Source organism: Mirounga leonina, unplaced genomic scaffold (genome assembly GCF_011800145.1).
Source record: "Mirounga leonina isolate KUSES-001 unplaced genomic scaffold, KU_Mleo_1.0 Mir_101595, whole genome shotgun sequence".
NCBI lineage: Eukaryota > Metazoa > Chordata > Mammalia > Carnivora > Phocidae > Mirounga > Mirounga leonina.
In genome coordinates, this window is record NW_023270158.1 from 2469679 (window position 1) to 2490128 (window position 20450).

General features: G+C 42.4%; 1 long non-coding RNA gene across 1 annotated transcript in view; it reads right to left on the reverse strand.

Moving 5' to 3' along the window:
- Positions 1 to 7054: 7054 nt before the first annotated feature.
- The window catches only part of LOC118007086, a 72602-nt gene continuing 59206 nt past the window's right edge, over positions 7055 to 20450 (reverse strand). The window contains exons 2-3 of the long non-coding RNA XR_004678267.1: positions 11552 to 12007; positions 7055 to 8189 (exon numbers count right to left, since the gene is read on the reverse strand). This is a non-coding gene — a long non-coding RNA (uncharacterized LOC118007086). The remainder of the gene's footprint in view (positions 8190 to 11551; positions 12008 to 20450) is intronic.

The window sequence follows — 20450 nt, forward strand, 5'->3', positions numbered from 1 at the left end:
GGGTGTCTAGGTGGCTCAGTCCATTAAGTGTCCAACCCTTGGTTCTGCTCAGGTCATGACCTAGGGTTCCTGGGATCAAGCCCTACATCAAGCTCCATGCTCAGGTGGGGGAGGGTCTGCTTGAGATTCTCTCTCTCCTCTGCCTCTGCCCCTCCCACCACCTCTCTCGCTCTAAAAATAAATAAATATTTTTTAAAAAGAACTTTACTTAAATATAAGCACGCATATTTATAAACATGCTGTAGTTTATTCTTTATGTTTTTCCTCCCAACAAAGAACTCTAAATTGTTGATTAAGGCTTTTAGCTTTAAAAAAATCTTTGGGGGGCACCTGGGTGGCTCAGATGGTTAAGCGTCTGCCTTCGGCTCGGGTCATGATCCCAGGGTCCTGGGATCAAGCCCCACGTCTGGCTCCTGGCTCAGTGGGGAGCCTGCTTCTCCCTCTGCCTCTCCTCCGCTCGTGCTCTCTCTCTCTCTCTCTCTCTGTATCTCTGTGTCTCGAATGAATAAATAAAATCTTTAAAAAAAAAAATCTTTGAAAAAGAGGCCTCCCTCTGAAAAACTCAAAGATTAGTGGTCAATCTTGAAGAACTGAAAAAAATTAACAAAAAAAAGTAAAATTGGGGTGACTGGGTGATAGACACTGGGGAGGGTATGTGCTCTGGTAAGCGCTGGGAATTGTGCAAGACTGTTGAATCTCAGATCTGTACCTCTGAAACAAATAATGCAATATATGTTAAGAAAAAAAAAAGAAGAAGAAGAAGGTAGTGGGAGGGGAAGAATGAAGCGGGGGAAATCAGAGGGGTAGACGAACCATGAGAGACGATGGACTCTGAAAAACAAACTGAGGGTTCTAGAGGGGAGAGGGGTGGGAGGATGGGTTAGCCTGGTGGTGGGTATTGAGGAGGGCACATTCTGCATGGAGCACTGGGTGTTATGCACAAACAATGAATCATGGAACACTACATCTAAAACTAATGATGTAGGGGCGCCTGGGTGGCTCAGTTGGTTGAGCGACTGCCTTCGGCTCAGGTCATGATCCTGGAGTCCCGGGATCGAGTCCCACATCGGGCTCCCTGCTCAGCGGGGGGTCTGCTTCTCCCTCTGACCCTCTTCCCTCTCGTGCTCTCTGTCTCTCATTCTCTCTCTCAAATAAATAAAAATAAAATCTTAAAAAACAATAATAATAAAACTAATGATGTAATGTATGGGGATTAACATAAGAATAAAAAAAAAAGCTAAAAAAAAATAATAAAGTAAAATTCACTCTGCCTTCATAATTAAGCCAGCTTGTAATAAGTTTTCTTTACAATTTTAGCAGTTATGAGATTCTTGATTAAAAATTCACCAAAAGTTTAATATCCAATAATAAGTTCCAAAAAATATTCAGACTTGATTTTCTATACCTATTTTGGGTTTCTCATCTAATTCCTTTTAAAAATACTGAAGTGAGGGGTTCCTGGGTGGCTCAGTTGGTTAAGTGACTGCCTTCGGCTCAGGTCATGATCCCAGGGTCCTAGGATCGAGCCCCACATCGGGCTCCCTGCTCGGCGGGAAGCCTGCTTCTCCCTTTCCCACTCCCCCTGCTTGTGTTCCCTCTCTCGCTGTGTCTCTGTCAAATAAATAAATAAAATCTTCAAAAAAATAAAAAATAAAAATAAAAATAAATAAATAAATAAAAATACTGAAGTGGGGCGCCTGGGTGGCTCAGTTGGTTAAGCGTCTGCCTTCGGCTCAGGTCATGATCCCAGCGTCCTGGGATTGAGTCCCAGATCGGGCTTCCCAACCCTCTCCCTCTGTCTGCCACTCCCCCTGCTTGTGCTCTCTCTCTGTCAAATATATAAAATAAAATAAAATAAAAATACTGAAGTGGACATCAAATAACATGCCAATTTGACAAGGTCTTCCCACCTTGAGGAACAGGAAAAACAATATATTGTTAGCACCAATCAGAAAGGATTGAATATCTGATTGACCCAAAATTTAATGGAATAGCTGAACTAGGGTACAGTGGGGAGAGGTGTTTCATGGGGGTAAAAATGGCCTAATTTATATAAGAAATATTTTTAAAGGCATACTTGGAACTCCTGATTAAGTTTAAGAAATAGTAATATTGCCAAGGGCTGGCACAAGTAGAGGGAAGCAGGTGCTCTTACTCACAGTTGGCAGTAATATAAACTGGGCCCAACTTTCTGGAAGGCCATTTGGCAAAAGCCATAATAACAGATGTCCTCACTGACCAGGACTTCCACTTCTTGGAATTTATCTCAAGAAAATAAAGGGAAGATGTAATAAAATATTCTATATTGATTTCTTGGTTGCTTAAAGTTAGAGAAAATGGAAACAATTAAAATGCCTACCAATAAAGAATTATTTCCATAAATGGGTCTTTCTTCTCCCACCCTTGCTCACCCCCTTCAGTCTATTCTCAGCACAGTGGCCAGCATCATCTAATTAAAATGCAATGACTTGGGGCACCTGGGTGCTCAGCTGGTTGGGTGTCCAACTCTTGGTTTCGGCTCAGGTCATGAACTCGCAGTCATGAGATCAAGCCCTGCATCAGGCTCCACACTCAGCATGGAGTTTGCTTCAGATTCTCTATCCCTCTCCCTCTTCCTCTGCCTTTCTCCCTACTCCCATGCGTGCTCTCTCTCTCAAATGAATAAATAAAATCCTTTAAAAAAAAAACGCAATGATTTGATGGTTATGTCACTCCTATGCTCAAAATCCTCCAATGGTTCCCCTTGCTCAGGGTCAAAGCCAAATCTTTATCATGGGCTAATGCCACATTCTGCCATTTAAAAAGTGTTATCTTAAAAAAAAATTAAAAAAATAAAAAATAAAATAAAAAGTGGATCTTGGGGTGCCTGGGTGGTTCAATCAGTTAAGCATCTGCCTTTGGCTCAGGTCATGATCCCAGGGTCCTGGGATCAAGCCCTGCAGCGGGCTCCCTGCTTGTCAGGAAGCCTGCTTCTCCCTCTCCCTCTGCCTGCCACTTCCCCTGCCTTTGCTCTCTCTCTCTCAAATAAATACATAAATAAAATCTTAAAAAAAAAAAAAAAGTGTCTCTTCCCTGGGCACCTGGGTGGCTCAGTTGGTTGAGCACATCCAACTCGGTTTCAGCTCAGTTAATGATCTCAGGGTTGTGAGATCAAGCCCCACATCACGCTCTGTGCTCAGCATAGAGTCCACTTGAATCCACATAAATCTTAAAAAATAAATAAAATAAAATAAAATAAAATAAAAAATGGCTCTTCCCTGAACCAGTGCTCCAGGTAACCTGTGGTCTTCACCTTAGACACAGAAGAACCTAGAATCTTAAACAGCTCCCTTGTGAAGGACATTCCACTGGATATTCACCTTGACAGATACCCTGCTACATAACTTCTTCACATTATCTCCAGAACTGGGATTATATAAGAGATACTGAACAGAAAGCTGTTTTTCCCAATCACCATCAAGTGGCTATCTCTCACCTGGACTACTACAAAGCCACCTACTCCATTTCCTGACAGCAACCCCTGTCCCAGCCACCTCCATCCCCTCTAGTCTATTCTCCACACTACAAAGTAATCTCTTTTTTGGGCAGAAGACATGAACAGACACTTTTCTAAAGAAGACATCCAGATGGCTAACAGACAGATGAAAAGATGCTCAACATCACTCATCATCAGGGAAATGCAAACAAAACCACAATGAGATACCACCTCACACCTGTCAGAATGGCTAAAATTAACAACACAGGAAACAACAGATGTTGGCAAGGAAGCAGAAAAAGGGGAATGCACTGTTGGTGGGAATGCAAACTGGTGCAGCCACTCTGGAAAATAGTATGGGGGTTCCTCTAAAAGTTGAAAATAGAACTACCCTACGATCCAGTAATTGCACTATAAGGTATTTACCCAAAGGATACAAAAATACAGATCTGAAGGGGCACATGTACCCTGATGCTTATAGCAGCATTATCAACAATAGCCAACTAGGGGAAGAGCCCAAATGTCCATCGACTGATGAATGGAGAAAGGAGATGTGGTATATCTATACAATGGAATATTACTCAGCCATCAAAAAGAATGAAATCCTACCATTCACAATGATGTGGATAGAGCTAGAGGCTATTATGCTAAATGAAATCAGTCCGTAAGAAAAAGACAAATACCTATGATTTCACTCATATGTGGAACTTAAAAAACAGAACAGATGAACATATAAGACAGGGGGAAAAAAAGAGAAAGAGGGAAACAAACCATAAGAGACTGGTTTTTTATTATTATTAGAGACAGAGAGAGAGACAGAGAGCATGAGCAGGGGAGAAAGGCAGAGGGAGAGAGAGAAGCAAACTCCTCACTGAGCTGGAAGCCCAACATGGGGCTCGATCCCAGGACCTGGAGATCATGACCTGAGCTGAAGGCAGGTGCTTAACTATCTGAGCCACCCAGGCACCCCACCATAAGAAACCCTCAGTGATAGAGAACAAACTGAGGGTTGACAGAGGAAGGTAGGCGGAGGATGAGCTAGATGGGTGATGGGTATTAAGGAGGGCATTTGTCATGTTGAGCACTGGGTGTTGTATGTAAGTGATGAATCACTGAATTCTACTCCTGAAACCAATATTGCACTGCATGTTAACTAACTAGAATTTAAATAAAAATTTGAAGAAAAAAAGTCTTTTTTTTTAAAGTGGTCATAATTTACCCACACTTAAAACCCACTGATTCCTTCCCATTTCTCTACAGATGAAGATCCAAATTTCTGATGGTCAAGGCTCTAAAACAGTGCTATACAATGGAAATATATTAAGAACCATGTATATAATTTTAAATTTTATAGTAGCCATGGTTTTTTCAAAAACCTTCAAGATGGTAAAATTAATACTGTATTTCATTTTAGTCAATCCATCCAAAATTATCATCTCAGTATGTATTTAATAATTCAATTAGATGTTAAATATTCTCACTACAAAAAGCAGCAGTAGTTATATAAGGTGATGGATGTGTTAACTAACCTCATTGTGATAATCATTTCACAATATATACATGTATCAAGTCATCACATTGTACATCTTTTTTTTTTTTTAAAGAATTTATTTATTTGAGAGAGAGAGAGAGAGTGAGAGAGAGAGCCCAAGGGGGTAGGGTCAGAGGGAGAAGCAGACTCCCTGCTGAGCAGGGAGCCCGATGTGGGACTCGATCCTGGGACTCTGGGATCATGACCTGAGCCGAAGGCAGTCGCTTAACCAACTGAGCCACCCAGGCACCCCAGTACATCTTAAACTTACACAATGTTACATATCAGTTCTATCTCAATAAACCTGGAGAGATTTTACATTCAGTTTTTCATGTAAGTGTCTGAAGTCTACTTTATATTTTATCTTTGCAGCCCATCTCAAATTGGACAAGCCACATTTGACATGCTCTACAGCCCCATGTAGTTAGGGGCCACCATATTAGACAGTGCAGCTCTACAAGGTCAAATATATGCCCACCCTCGAGTTTTCATACAACAAATAATTTGAAAGAAGACAAATAACCAAAAAAAATTTTTTTTAAGATTTTATTTATTTGACAGAGAGAGAGACAGTGAGAGAGGGAACATAAGCGGGGGGAGTGGGAGAGGGAGAAGCAGGCTTCCCGTCGAGCAGGAAGCCCGATGCGGGGCTCGATCCCAGAACCCTGGGATCATGACCTGAGCCGAAGGCAGATGCTTAACAACTGAGCCACCCAGGTGCCCCCAAATAACCAAATTTTTAAATGGGCAAAAGATTTTAATGACATTTCACCAAAGGAGATATACAAATGGCCAATAAGCATATGAAAGATACTCAACAGCTTTAGTCATTAGGAAAATGCAAACCAAAACCACACTGAGACACCACTTGACACCACATCACACCCACTAGAATGGTTATAATTAAAAAGACAGACAATAACAAGTGTCGGCAAGAATATGAAGAAACTGGGACTCTCATATATTGCTGTTAGGATTGTAAAATGGTGCACGAATGGCACCCAGTCTCACCAGCTCTATAGGTTGACCTACACTGTAGTTAGTATTAGCCCTGGAGGCTTCACCATGGCTTGGAAACCATACTATGTTCTCATACTTAGTTGTGTTGTCCTAATGAGTTCATACTAACTTTGCAGGAAAGCTCCTGAAACAAATGTTGGCTCCAAGTCTTGCCCACCAAGCAGGCACTGTTTCCAGATTGGGTGAGATACTACGGGAAAGTTAGAAAAGCATTGGATTTTAGGTCAGTGGCCCTGGGCATGAGCCCAGCTCCACCAATGACTGCCTGTGTGGCCTCAGGGAGCTGCTGGATCATTCTAAGATGCAGCTTCTGCTTCAGCAAAAGCAGGTTTAATAATAATTGCCCTTTTGAACTTATCAAGCAGCCCTGTACATCAAGAGAAGCTGCATATAAGAATGAGCTCTGTAGTTAAAAATGCTCCATGAGTCTGGAGTTGCTAATCATTGCCTTCCTCACTATTTTTCTCTTGCACTTTGCCCTACTGTTTCAGCTAGTCCATTGGGATCTGCAAATTATCCCCCAGTTGCTGTAAGTACAAGGAACTAGCTGATCCCCTTCAATCCAACTAGAGAAAAGTACACTGAGAAAAGTCTGTATAAAGGGTCACCACCTGGCCAAGCACTTGATACATTTATTCTCTGAGTGTCTGACCTTTCTCCAACTGCTGATCATAGTAGCCTGATTTAAAATCAAGTGTGTTTTGCTAAAGTTGGCACAAAATCTGAGGGATGACATTTGTTCTCTTCTTTATAGTTTTCCTGTATTATTTTTTCCAATTTTCCAGCAAAAAAAATATACATTGCTCTTTAGGGGAAAATGTTGTTTAAAAAGAAAAAAGTTTAATGCTGATTCTATTTTAGACCAACCATATATAGCTAAAGCTTTCTTTCTTTTTTCTTTCTTTTTTTTTTTTTAGGTAGGCTCCATGCCCAGTGTGGAGCCCAATGCAGGGCTCAAACTCATGACCCTAAGATCAAGACATGAGCTGAGATCAAGAGTCAGTGCTTAACCGACTGAGCCACCCAGGTGTCCCATGTAGCTAAAACTTTCAAAACACTTAAGTACAAGGTTTTGTTACAAGAACTTTGTATATATTAATCATCTCGACAACTCTATGAAGTAGGTATTATTATTTTACTCCTTTTTATGGATGAGGAAATAAAGAGACCCAAAGATTAAGCGTCTACCCAGCATCACACAACTAATAAGTGATGGAGCTGGGATTTGAACTGTTAAAAAGAAAACCACAGGCCCAAAATGAAATTGCTTAGTCCAAGTCACCAAACCTGGACTTAATACCTAACCTAACTGCAGTTCCAACCTCCCTGAGTAACCAGTCAGTCAGGAATTTTCTGATCAGCACAAATGAAATAATCTCTCACATGTGATCTCTCCATTCCCTCCCCTTGCCCAAGGAAGATGAGGTAATCCACCTAGTAAAACCCCCATCCCTTCCCGCTAAGGGAAGGCGACTTTGCTGAATCAATCCCTTCTTTTCTTTTGCTAATAACTTCCTTACCCCACTGTCCTTCCTATAAAATCCTTCCTTTCTGTACAACTCCTCAGAGTCCCCATCGGTCTAGCATCCCTGTTGCCAGATAGGATGCTGCCTGACTCATGAATCGCTTAATGAAGCCAATTAGATGTTCAAATTTACTTAGCTGAATTTTTGTTTTTTAACAGAACTTAAGTACTCTGGTATCAGAGTTCGTGCTTTTAACTAGTATTTTACCTAGTGACTAGTATTACCATCTACCACGGCTCTAAAGGTCCAATTACACAAGTAGGCTCCCTTGGGGAAAAATCAGTGGTCTACTAGTCTGTGGGATCCCCAAAGCAAGAACTGTGTTTATCTATCTGCTTCTGTACCAATTAGCTTTTGCTGCATAACAAACGAGTCTAAAACTTAAGGACCTAAAAACCACAACCATCAATTTCACTCACAGTTCTGTGGATTGGCACTTGGGCTGGGCTTTCTTTTGCTGGTCTTCTGCTGTGCTTAGCCGAATTGCATCAGTTAGCTGCTGGCCTGCAAGGCATATCTGCTTCCACCTGTTAGCTGTCTGCTGAGGCAACAGGAACACTGGGGCCATTGTTCTCTCATCATCCAGCAAGCTAGTCTGACCTTCTTCCCATGGCAGCAGTGGCAGGGTCCCAAGAACCTGTAGAGTGGATAAGCCCCAGTGAACAAACAGCTCTTCAGGTCTCTGCTTGTATTCCATTTACTACTGACCCAAAGCAAATGCAAATCACATGGCCAAGCCCAAAATCAGTGTGGGAGGGGACTATCTCGAAGGCATAAATACACAGGTTAAGTAATTGGTGACCACTTACACAATCTACCAATATCTCCATAACCCAACACAGAACCTAATAATAAGTAGTAGGCACAATATAAATGTTTAGTGAATTGAATGCTGTTTCCCCTTCATGAAAAATCAAGATAAGACCAACAATCTCTTCCCTCTCTGCACTAAGGACACCACATCAAGCAGATGGAAGAGTCTGCCTGACCCCTCCTCACAGAGGAACACCACACTGTGGGTGATGGGGCCCATCACTGGATGGTCACCTCCTAACACAGGGTCTTCTCAGCTCTTGGGGTGAGGAGTGTGTTCTTACTGGTGGCTGCTTCCCAAGCTCTTAGAATCCCAGGACTTGCTCCTATCAATAATTCCCTCAAGCTTCCCAAGGGATTTCCCCTTCTCCCACAACCTCTGTGGGGTCCCCTCAGGGACACCTCTATAAAGCTGCTCCAATTAGCATCCCTGGTCACCCTCCAGTGGCTCCTTAAAGTTGTGCAGCCATTTTAGGGTAACTGTTCAAAACCATTCCACAACTATACCAGAAGACACGGTTGTGTGTGCTTTAGGTCAGTAGTTTTCAACAGGGGGTGCTATTTTCCCCCAGGGGACATTCAGCAGGGTCTGCAGAGATTTTTGGTTGTCCCACCTGGGAGAAAGGTGCCGTCATCTAATGGGTAGAGGCAAGGGATGCTGTACATCCTACAATGCACAGGACCGCCCCACCACACAGAATTATTCGGTTCAAAATGTCACAAGCGCCACAGCTGAGAAACTGCCTTAGATTCAGAGTGAGTCCTCGTTCATCCTAAGGAGGCACCCACTGCCCCACCCAGGGTTATTACATACATAGTTGGATGGATCACTCCCTCTGGAAGAATCAATCTTTAGTCAACAACCCTAAATTCTCTCTGTGCAACTTAAATCTCAGGGACAATTTGTGTGGCATCCTGCAATTCCATAGGTTAGACAGACAAAGTAAGTTCTAAATGGTAACTTGGTTACATGCAAGATGATCTTATCGTCTCCTATTAGAATCTATGCTCAGTCCTACTGATTCTGAGAGCAATTTTCTCAGAAAAGAGGAGTGCTTAAAGGTTTTTATTTTAAGCTAGTTAATAGCCTCAGGAAATGAAAATGGCTTCCAGTGGAGAACAGCGTTGTGGGACTTCCCTGTGAGCCATCTGAACCCTTTGATAAAATGCACATTAGTTGCAAGGAATAAATGACAGGCATTGGGTGTTAACAAGATGACAGTTGTTTCAGGGAGGAAGAGAACTTCTTACTGTCAGAGAGAACACCGAGCACCAAGGGAGTGGAAGCTACACACACACTGATTGCTATGGCAGCTCCATGTACAAAAGCAACAAGAAATAAAAGCCTTGAAACTAGTCACCCATCTTACCACGGAGTTTTAACAGTGCTAATTAGAAGAAAGGAGCTGACATTTCCCTAACATGAAAGATAAACTAAAAGATACCCAGGAAACTTACTTCTGAAAATTTCTCTGAAGAATTCAATAGTAAAGGTGCTTTTTATTAATCCTGGACTTGATTCCTTACTTGTTCACTTTCTTATGCTCCTTTATGCTAGTAGCCAGGAACATCCTCCTCACTCATCACCTGGAGTTCCTCATTCAAGAGCGAGGCAGGGAGAGCAAGAAGGAAGTGGAGGGTCTCCTCTTTTCTTCCTCCTGATCTCTGCACCCCTGCCCTCAACATTGGCCATATCTCCATACCATGCCTGGAATGCCAGTGCTGAAGGGAAAGCTGCATCACCCCCTCCGTACCCACCTGGATTTGCTGTGTGGCACAAAATTGATTTAGAACAAAAGGCCCTCGACTATAGGTCATTCTCCTCATGCAAGGCCATCCAAGGAAGACCCAGGAGTCTATCTCCAACCACTTGTATTATGAACCCAGCTTCCTATGTGGACCTCATCCTCCAGCATCCTCCAAGCTGGCTGCTACCTGTGACTGCCTAGACACCTCCAAGTAAGCTGTGGAACAGCCATCAAGTGTGCCCAGGACCAGGCCTCAGCAGAGTAGTTTCTCAGAAAAAGTCCCCTATTTGGTTCCTGATTGGGAGTCCACCACTACTGGATCTTATTCCAGAAGCTTCTAACTTCAGAGGAGAAACTTTAAGGAACCATGAGGCTGGGTTCTCCATCCAGGCTAAGAACCACCTTTGGCTGAACTATATTAATTTCCATTCCATCACAAAAGAGTCATAATCTCTGTGTCGAGTGGTAGTTCTGGAATGTAAAGGACAGAGATCACGGACATGCTAGAACAAAGGATGTCCGAAATGTGCACTGAAAAAAAATAAGCTTTTGAGTCATAAGGTTCTTTGCAAGTGCATATTCTGTACTAGACACTGCACTAAGCACTTTATATACATTTTCTCACAGCCTAGCTGTGAGACCTTGGGCAAGGTGGTGAACCTCTGTTTCTGTTTCCTTTACCAGGTACAAATAGCTACTTTATAGAGCTATTTTAAGAATTAGTTGAAATAAAGTGGAAAGTTCCTGGCACATGACAGCTGTCCTAGTCATCTCGGGCTGCCATAACAAAATACCATAGACTGGGTGGCTTAAACAACAGAAATTTACTTTCTCACAGTTCTGGAAAGGCGGGGAAGTCCAAGATGAAGGGGCCAGCTGATTCAGTTCCTGGTGAGAGCTCTCTGACTTGAGTTGCAGATAGTCAACTCCTCAATATGTCCTACATGGCCTTTCTTCAGTGCATATGCACAAGGAGGGAAGGAGAGACGCCCATGTCCAAATATTGTCACACTGAGAGTTAGGGCTTCAACATATGAATTTTGGAGAGCCACAAATATTCAATCCATAACAGTAGGTATTAAATACACAGTAGCTATTATTACTATTATAATTATTATTAATAAAACAGGTATTGGGGCACCTGGGTGGCTCAGTCATTAAGCGTCTGCCTTCGGCTCAGGTCATGATCCCAGGGTCCTGGGATCGAGCCCCGCATCGGGCTCCCTGCTCGGCAGGAAGCCTGCTTCTCCCTCTTACACTCCCCCTGCTTGTGTTCCCTCTCTCACTCTCTCACTCTCTCTGTCAATTAAATAAATAAAAATCTTTAAGAAAAAAAAATAAAAAAATAAAACAGGTACTGACACTCAAGAAACAGCTACAATGGCATGGCCTTGTGTAAAACAAAAGAACTCTGGCTCTGGTTTGACCACTCACTTACCTGAATTGACACTGGCAGAAAGTAAAGCATCGGTTTCTTGGTGCCCTTTCTGAGATTCCCACTGCCGGAGCAGTGTTGAGCTATTTCACCTTGCTGTATGTTGAGGCCTCTGGTGAAGAATGGTCCCCATCACTGGTTGAACACCAGTGATCTGGGCAGGCTGTAGCTGTGCCTGCTGACCATGATCCATTCGACCATCCACAGGCATTCTCTATGTCCTGCCACATCTAAAGTGCTACATTCCTTGGGGCTCTGCTTTCTTCCAGTTGGGCAACTTGCGATCTTGGTTGCTCTTCCTTATCCTGAGGATCCACAGCACCCAGCATCAAGATTCTCCCCGATTTAAACTTCGAAGCAGATGTCTCTACTTTCTCCTGTTCTCTCATAATCCAACCTGGTTATAGGTTGTCTTTAAAGCAGCCTTTGCGCCTCCCAGGAAATTCTTCCTTTTCCATCCTGGAAAGGGTGAAAAGTATGTTTATTTCTATCTAGATGATCATCAACTTCAAGCAAATAAGCCAAAAATTAATTTCTCAACCACTGTCTCCATGATTTTCAAAAAAATTTTTGCTGATAGAGAGACAAGAGGCTATAAAATTTCAAGAAATTCGGTTAAAGGGGAATAAACAACCCTGTTGTTTTCATGGAATATGGAATATGGTCTTTCACGGAATATGGACTCTCATAGGTTCTTAGAGACCATTTAATCCATACTTCCAGATGAAATTTTAAAGTTTCTCTCAGTCAACTCCACCTTTCACCTCACCAAATGCCAGCAGAATGTCTGATGAAAAGAACATCAAGCTGGACCTCAACAGGTCTGGGCTCTGGACCAAACTCCTATTCAGTCTTGTATATCCTCACCCAACTGTGAGACTATAAGCTTGAAGTCAGGAATCATGTTTCATACTTAAGTAGCACAATAAAAAGCACTTTTATTTTTAAAAATTTTCATTCATTCCATTACAGCAGGCTGAGGGTGAGTGGTTATAGAGAGATAGAGGCACCCCTGAATGCCTTATCTTCAGTAAAATAACTTTTCCATGCGTGAGGAATACTAACTATTGACTGGGAATACACAAGACTCCAGAAAGAAGCCAAGATAGCAGGAGAAAGGAGAGGAGGGGTGCCTGGGTGGCTCAGTCAGGTAAGCGTCTGCCTTTGGCTCAGATCATGATCTTGGGGTCCTGGGATCGAGCCCCGTGTTGGGTTCCCTGCTCAGCAGGGGGTCTGCTTCTCCCTCTCCCTCTGTCTTCTCCCTCTGTTCATGCTCTGTTTCTGTGTCTCTCTCAAATAAATAAATAAAAATCCAACAAGATTTTTCAAATTGAAGGAAATCAGTCATTTATGACCACAAAAAATTTGTTCTGCAAATATCAGCTCAGTACCTGTCTTATACAAGCATTTCCCAGAGCTTGAGTGAATGTGGCAATCTGTCATATTCTATTCCTTTCTCATACTATTTCACAGCTTAGATCCTGTCCTGCTCATCACCATGCCAATTCAATACAACTGGTGAAAATCCAGAGCCACAAGGTACAAAACTTAAGGCACTATACGAATGTTTTTCAAAGCCTAGCATAGCCTAACAATCAAAGAGTTACTCACTGCATCTTACACAGAAATATGTAAATTTTATTAAAAGGATTCTAAACTCCCTTTGGAAGGAATCATTCTGAAACTTTGTTGGAATACTGTAACTGCCATTTAAATGTTCCCAATCCAGTCACGCTCTCCCCACTATATGGTTTTCCTTAAAGTTTATCCTAACTTTGAGAATGTTCAAGAGTTTGGAACCAAAATTACAACTGATTAAAGCAATGTTTTCATCCCTGGCTGTGCATGAGAATCCTCAGTGCTCCCTCCAGGTTAATTAATTCAGGATCTCCAGAGATGGGCCTGGATATCAGTATTCAGATTCTCATGGGTGGCCAGTGTTTGGAGGCACTGTATTAAAGGAGTTGCCTCTTGCTATCTTAGTAGAAAGGGGGGGCATACCTAGGTCAGGCAGACGGAGTTCATAAGCCCTGTAAGCACACCAGTTCTTGAGAGGGCTGGCAAGAGCCAAAAAGGATGCCAGCTTTGGAGAACTGGGACACCACCCAGAAATCTGAGGCAGGGACACATCCAAGAAGAGGAGGGCACCCCTACCACACATGCTGTCTCCTTGAAGAACCAGCTATGTTTCTACAGTTGAGCTAGACACACAGAATCATTCCGCTATCAAGAGACTTATACAACAGTAAGGAGAATTGGTTAAACTTTCCTACAGCACTCTCTTGCTTCTAGAGAAAAATCTATATGATCTGTAATTCTGCAGGGAAGTCCTGTGTCCTCTGACCTAATTTAAATCATCATTAAATTACTTCCCAATTGACATTACAAACAGTAAAAACAGGTGCACCTGGCTAGCTCAGTGGGTAGAGCATGTGACTTTTGATCTTGGGGTCATGTGTTCAAGCCCCATGTTGGGCACAGAGTTTACTTAAAACAAAACAAAACAAATACAGTAAAGATGTTGTTGAATGGTTATGTCTTAACATTGATTTTTATACTATTTGCTGTGAGGCTGGTTGGCAAGAGAATGAGCACAGTAAGAGAGTAGAGGTGACAGAGTGGCCTAATGGGGTACAGCCCACCCCTATTTCAAATGCCCAAACCTGATCTCCTAAGAACAGAGCACAACAAATGATATACACAGGTGTGTATATGTATGTTTATCACTGTGATTAGTGAAAGAAAATAGAGGATCCTTTCCTCCACTGTCCATAGCTTCCTTATCACCTCTACCCATTCCTAGTTTATGGTTGTGACAAAGAGTTAAAAAGAGCAAGCAGAGGCACACAAGCAAAACAGGACACCTCATTCCAGTACCATGTATCAACCAACCAGCCATCGATGTTTGAGACCTCAAGATGCAAAGACACATAATTCAAATTCTTACAGCCCCACACACTAGGTTGTCATTTTCCCACTGTATGGAATGTGCAGGGTGGCATATACGTGAAAAGAGTCCAGAAACCCTCAGCATTACAGAATCAAACTGTAAGCTTCTGACAGTGTTACCTTGGAAATGAGTGCTGGGATTAGAGAGTGGCAGGAAAAGGAAGGGTGACTCCAAAGAAGAGGAAGTAAGATACTTTCCTGGACTCAGAGAACCTCGGGGCTGAAGGTTCTTATTGGAGTTTCATGGCTCAAAATGACCTCAAATAAGTGGTTATCTAACCTGTGAGTAATGCCTCCTGAAGCTGCCCATTCTATTTTCTGACTGTTAATAATCAAACACATTAAAATAAATCTCTAGACTGTAAGCTCCACATAGCATAGATCTTACTTAACCTGTGTTGTTCACTGATATGTCTCAAGTGCTGAAATAGTACCTAGCACAGAGTAGTCACTCAAAAAATAGTTGTTAAATGAATGAATGCCTCCTGGTGCCTTCCCATGATGATTCTATTTCCACTCTGAAATGTCGAAAAGAAGGCTATTTTTCTTCACTGTAACAGCCCAGCAAATATATTAAGACAACTACCAACTATCGTGTTTACCCCTGCCCAACCCCCATGGCAAATTTTTTCTTTTCCAAGTTTCACATCTATGTTCATTTATAACCATTTCTTACAGGGTGGGTGGGACACCAGTCCCCTCCCAAACAAAGATGTAATGGACGCCTATTGTACAGTCACCACTGGGGAGGGGTGGGACTCTCAAATAATTCTAAGTAATATCCACTCCATTCATCAGAAACGGACTCTGTCATCCACTCACATTGTTCTAATTTGCTCATCAGGATAATTATGACTTTGGCAAATGGCTAGCATAAATCCAGATGAACTGCATCTGCTATTTTGGCCCAACAGAGCTATGAGGCTGCCTCACCCACCAGGAGAAGGAGGAGAGGAGCAGGAGGAGGAGGAAAAGCAGGGAGAGGAAAAGAAATGAGGTTAATTTAGCACTACTTCATGACTTCTTGCAGTGGTTTCCAACCTTGACTTCACTTTGGAATCACTTGGGAATGCTCTATAAAGACTCCAAGGCAGGCAGGGGAGGGTGGGCGCGGGGCCCATGTGGCTCAGTCTGTTAAGCGTCCAACTCTTGATTTCAGCTCAGGTCATGATCTCAGGGTTGTGAGATCAAGCCCTGCATCGGGTTCCACACTGGGCATGGAGCCTGCTTAAGATTCTCTCTCTCCCTCTCCCTCTGCCCCTTCCCTCCCAAAAATAAATAGAAAATAAAAGATAGACTCCTGGGACCCCATCTGAGAGATTCTGATTTAATTGCTCTGGGATGTAGGCTGAGCACCAGGATTTTTCAAAGCTTGCCCCAAGTGACTCTAATGTGTAGCCAGGGCTAAAGACCACTGCATTCATGCAAACTCCTGAGGATCAACCCATCTCTTTTAACGGGCTCACAATCTTTTTTTTAAACTGCATCTGGCCTTCCACCTGTTTTTGAAAGTAAAGTTTTATTGGAACACAGCCATGCTCATTCATGTACACACTGGCTGCTTTCACGCTTCAACAGCAGAGGAGAGTAGTTGTGATGAAGACCATGTGGCCCGCAAAGCCTAAGATATTTATTATCTGGCCCTTTAGAGAAAAAGTCTGCCGACATCTAGCTTAAAATCAATATCAAATTCACCAGCCCATAGTTTGGGGAATTCATGGCCTTTCTCTTTCAAAAGATCAAGGCGCTGTTGTTTATTTGTTTGTGCTTCATATGTGGACCTTCCCACCTATTATTTTCCTGGACCGTCTCCTACTATCCATGATTTCTTGAGAGAGACTAGCAATATTCTGGCAATATCACTTATCACAACTCTAAAGATTCAAAGTAATAGATTTTGTTCTGATGTATGAATGTATGTAGTAGAAAACCTTTTAAGGTTGCCTTTGACTGCATTTAATAACTGTCGTGTACATGAGAGTACTGACCAGAATGAGTGTGCATTTTATAAGTGTTGATTTATACTTCCTATCTGAGCATTCCACATACAGTGTGCAGCCCAGCATCCTACTCCATTCTCTGAACCTGTAAGCTATTACAATATATACAACAATATATATATAGATTACAATATATATAACACATAATACTTGATATATAATGTTTACTATTTAATATATACCATATGATATCTAATAAGCAAGTTATATCTGTGAGGCAGATATCATTGCTGTCACACTGTCTCCTGAGCATTTTTGGATTCCACCTTGCAGGTGTTTCTAAAGCTTATGATCAATGATCCATAGGAAAAGAGCTCTAAAATAAATGTGTTTCACTGAAACTTTAGACATGAAGAATATAAGGGAAGACAATGACTTGTAAGAATATCTACCCGCCCCCTGACTTTCCTTAGATTATTCCCATATTGCACAATAATCTGAAATTTTTTTTAACTATTTTGAAGATTTATCTATTTATTTTTAGAGAGAGAGCAAGTGGGGGGAAGGGCAAAGGGAGAGAATCTTTCAAGCCGACTCCCCGCCGAACAAGGAGCCTAACACGGGGCTCCTTCCCACAACCCATGAGATCATGACCTGAGCCAAAACCAAAAGTCAGCCGCTTGACTGACTAAGCCACTCAGGTGCCCCATAATCTGAATTTCTGATACCATTCAGCATGATCTTCTGGTAGTATGGTGTGAACATTTGTAATTATATGTAGTTTTTACACATGCACTTCTACCCCAGGGGAGTTAGAATTAGTGATATTTTTCTTTATCACCTGCACAGTTAATGTGGGCTTTCTTAAAGCCTTGTTTTCCATGTGACATTGGCCAAGTCCTAGAAACTGCCACAGCCAGAGAAACTGCATCAGAATATGGACCTACTTCAATCACAGACTTGCTCTGGTCCTAACAGCTTACAAGTTAGAGGACACGATGCTGAGCCAGGCTGCTGGCAGTCCTCAGAAATTAAGTGTGTGTAATCATGCCTCTTGCATGAAAATCACTTTTGTTTCAGTCAATAAGCCTATGAAGAAAATGGAATCATTAATTGGAAAAGTAAAATCTGAAAAAGCATTTTAATGCATCTACTATATGAAATGCCTTCACCACTAGAAAGCCCTTTGATTGGGGGTCAGGGGGGAAATTGCTGGGAGTTTACAAAGGCTAAATAATCTTTGGAGTGCTCCTAAACCTTTCAGTGGTTTGATTTGAATCAGAAGTAATGAATGGGGCGCCTGGGTGGCTCAGTTGGTTAAGCGACTGCCTTCGGCTCAGGTCATGATCCTGGAGTCCCGGGATCGAGTCCCGCATCGGGCTCCCTGTTCGGCAGGGAGTCTGCTTCTCCCTCTGACCCTCCTCCCTCTCCTGCTCTCTGTCTCTCATTCTCTCTCTCTCAAAAAATAAATAAATAAAATCTTAAAAAAAAAAAAAAGAAGTAATGAATGGCCGTACGGCATACCCCAGCACCAATATATACAATTTATTAATGTATACTTTGACAAAAAGATATAGGAACCCATTTGGATTACCTTAAAGTCACAAATATTGAAAATACCCAACGGCATATGCACCTGGTCTTGGAATGGCCAAAAAAATGTCTCTCCGCTCCACTTCAGCTGAACTGCCATCTTATTACTCAGTGGTAGCAAGCCCTGCTTCCTGGTCCCTCAAGTTGTGACAGTCTACATCATTGCTGATTTCTGGAAATACACTTCAAATGGTTGCAAAGGGCTATTGTACTTTAAGTGTTGAGTGTGTGGGTTTTGTGATCAAATTCTTTTCAAAAGCACTCTATCCATAATGGATTTGTGCTATATTTCTCTCAGCCAGAATGTTTAATTAACCAGAAGACCCCAGTTTCACATGTAGCATAATCTAGTTGAATATATCAAGTCACAGAGAAAGAATTGTTCTGATTCCACATCTGAGCAGGGACATACTTTGTTCTTTCCTCTATCAGAATGTTCCACATTCCAGCTAACAGTGGTAGAGAGGGGATTTGACCTAACCCATCACCTCTGAGCAAGGAAGATCACCCTCTGTTTTTTTCTCCCTCTCAGTGTCCCACATCTCAGGTAAAAATGGTAAAGGTAGGATCTGACACTGGCCAGACTGGTTCTATAGCCCACATTATCTGCACTTCACAATAACACCTCAGATTATGTTTCAAATATATCAAGGCTGCTTGCTAATTAAAATAAGGCTGGGGTAAATATTTTAATAAGGCAATTAGTCACCTGATACTCTCTGTTGGTCAAATTCAAAGTAAAATACAATCACCGTATGACCTAGCAATTCTACTCCCAGGTATATACCCCCAAAAAGTGAAAACATGTTCACACAAAAACTTGTACATAAACGCTCACCGCAGCATTAATTACAAGAGCCAAAGAATGGAAACATCCCAAATTCCCATCACTGATGAATGGATAAACAAAATACGGCATTTCCACACAATGGAATTTTATTCAGCCACAAAAAGGAATATTCTGACACATGCTACAACTTGGGTGAACCATGAAAATATTATGCTGAGTGAAAGAAGACTGACACAAAAGACCACATACATATGATTGCATTTACATGAAATGTCCATCAACAGTGAAGCTATAGAGACAAAAGGGAGATTAGTAGCTGTCCAGAGCTGGGGAGATGAGAATGGGAAATTGGGAGTGACTGCTAATGGGTAGAGTTTCTTTTTGGAGCGATAAAATCTTCTGGATGAGATTGTGGTGATAGTTGCAGAACTCTGTGAGTATACTAAAAACCAATGAATTGTAAACTTTGAAAATCTGAATTTTATGGTATGTGAATTAAATCTCAAATTTTAAAAAGAAAGGGAAGAAGGGAAGGAGGGAGGGAGGAAAAAAGGGAAGGAGAAATAAAAGCCTAGCACTAAGAGAGAATACTCAAGGAAGAAAAAAACTGTAATGGGGTGGGGAGAGAGGACTCCCCAAGGTTGGGATTCAGCCCTCACCGGGGAAGGTGTGGCTGCAATCCACCTGATGGCAGAGAAGTTTGCCAGATTGCCCTGGGCCAGAGCTGGTCTGTGAAACAAGTGGAACCATGGCTGGGCGCTGCAGGCGAGGGCTGGCAAGCTGGAAATCCCCCTACTGAAAGCCAACAGGGGAAGGTGGTAGGAAGAAAACTGTCTGCTGGGGTGCTGATGAAATTCATTAGGAAGCTGCCCTTAGAGGTATTGTTGAACTTGCTGGGAAGCTGGCAAGGGCACTGGCCAGACTCTACAGAAAGCCACAAGGGTGACACCCACAGGGATGCCGCTGAATTCCCAGAGAAGCCAGCCAGGGCATCTGTGGAAGGTGTTGTTGCTAGGCCCACTATAGCTGGGGCACCTGCAAAAGTCGCCATGAAACTGCCTGCAGGGGTGCCCCTGAAACTCACTGGGGTGAGTTTCACTAGATGTCTCACATGCCAACCCAATACCACAGGGGGAAGAAGAAGCAAAGCACAATGAATCCAAGAAAAGAAGCCCCGTCCTCCTCCAGAGTTTCTCCAGCACCCTCGACCCATGAAGCTTAACATGGTGCCAGCTAGCAAAGGAAAAACATTCCAGTATCACAATTAGGGCAACAAAGAGCAGATCTGGAGCTCAAAGACAAAAAAACTGATAATGGGCACAAATACTAACAGCTGTTCTTCAAATACAAAAGCTGATGTTCAAATAAGTTTGGAAAACACTACTTAACATACCACCCTCATAATATACCTTGGTGTTTTAGCAGCACTAAGACATCCCATGGGAAAGAACCCCCACTGAACTCTGCTCAAAGTAGCATTTCCAAAACTTACTTGATCACAGAACTCTGTTTCTTCTGATAATTAACACCCCACAGAACACTCACTGGGAAACTGCTCTGAGCATGGTGTGATGAGACCAGCGTGCAGTAAACAGAATAGGAGAGAAGCAACGGTGTTGGAGAGCAGCTC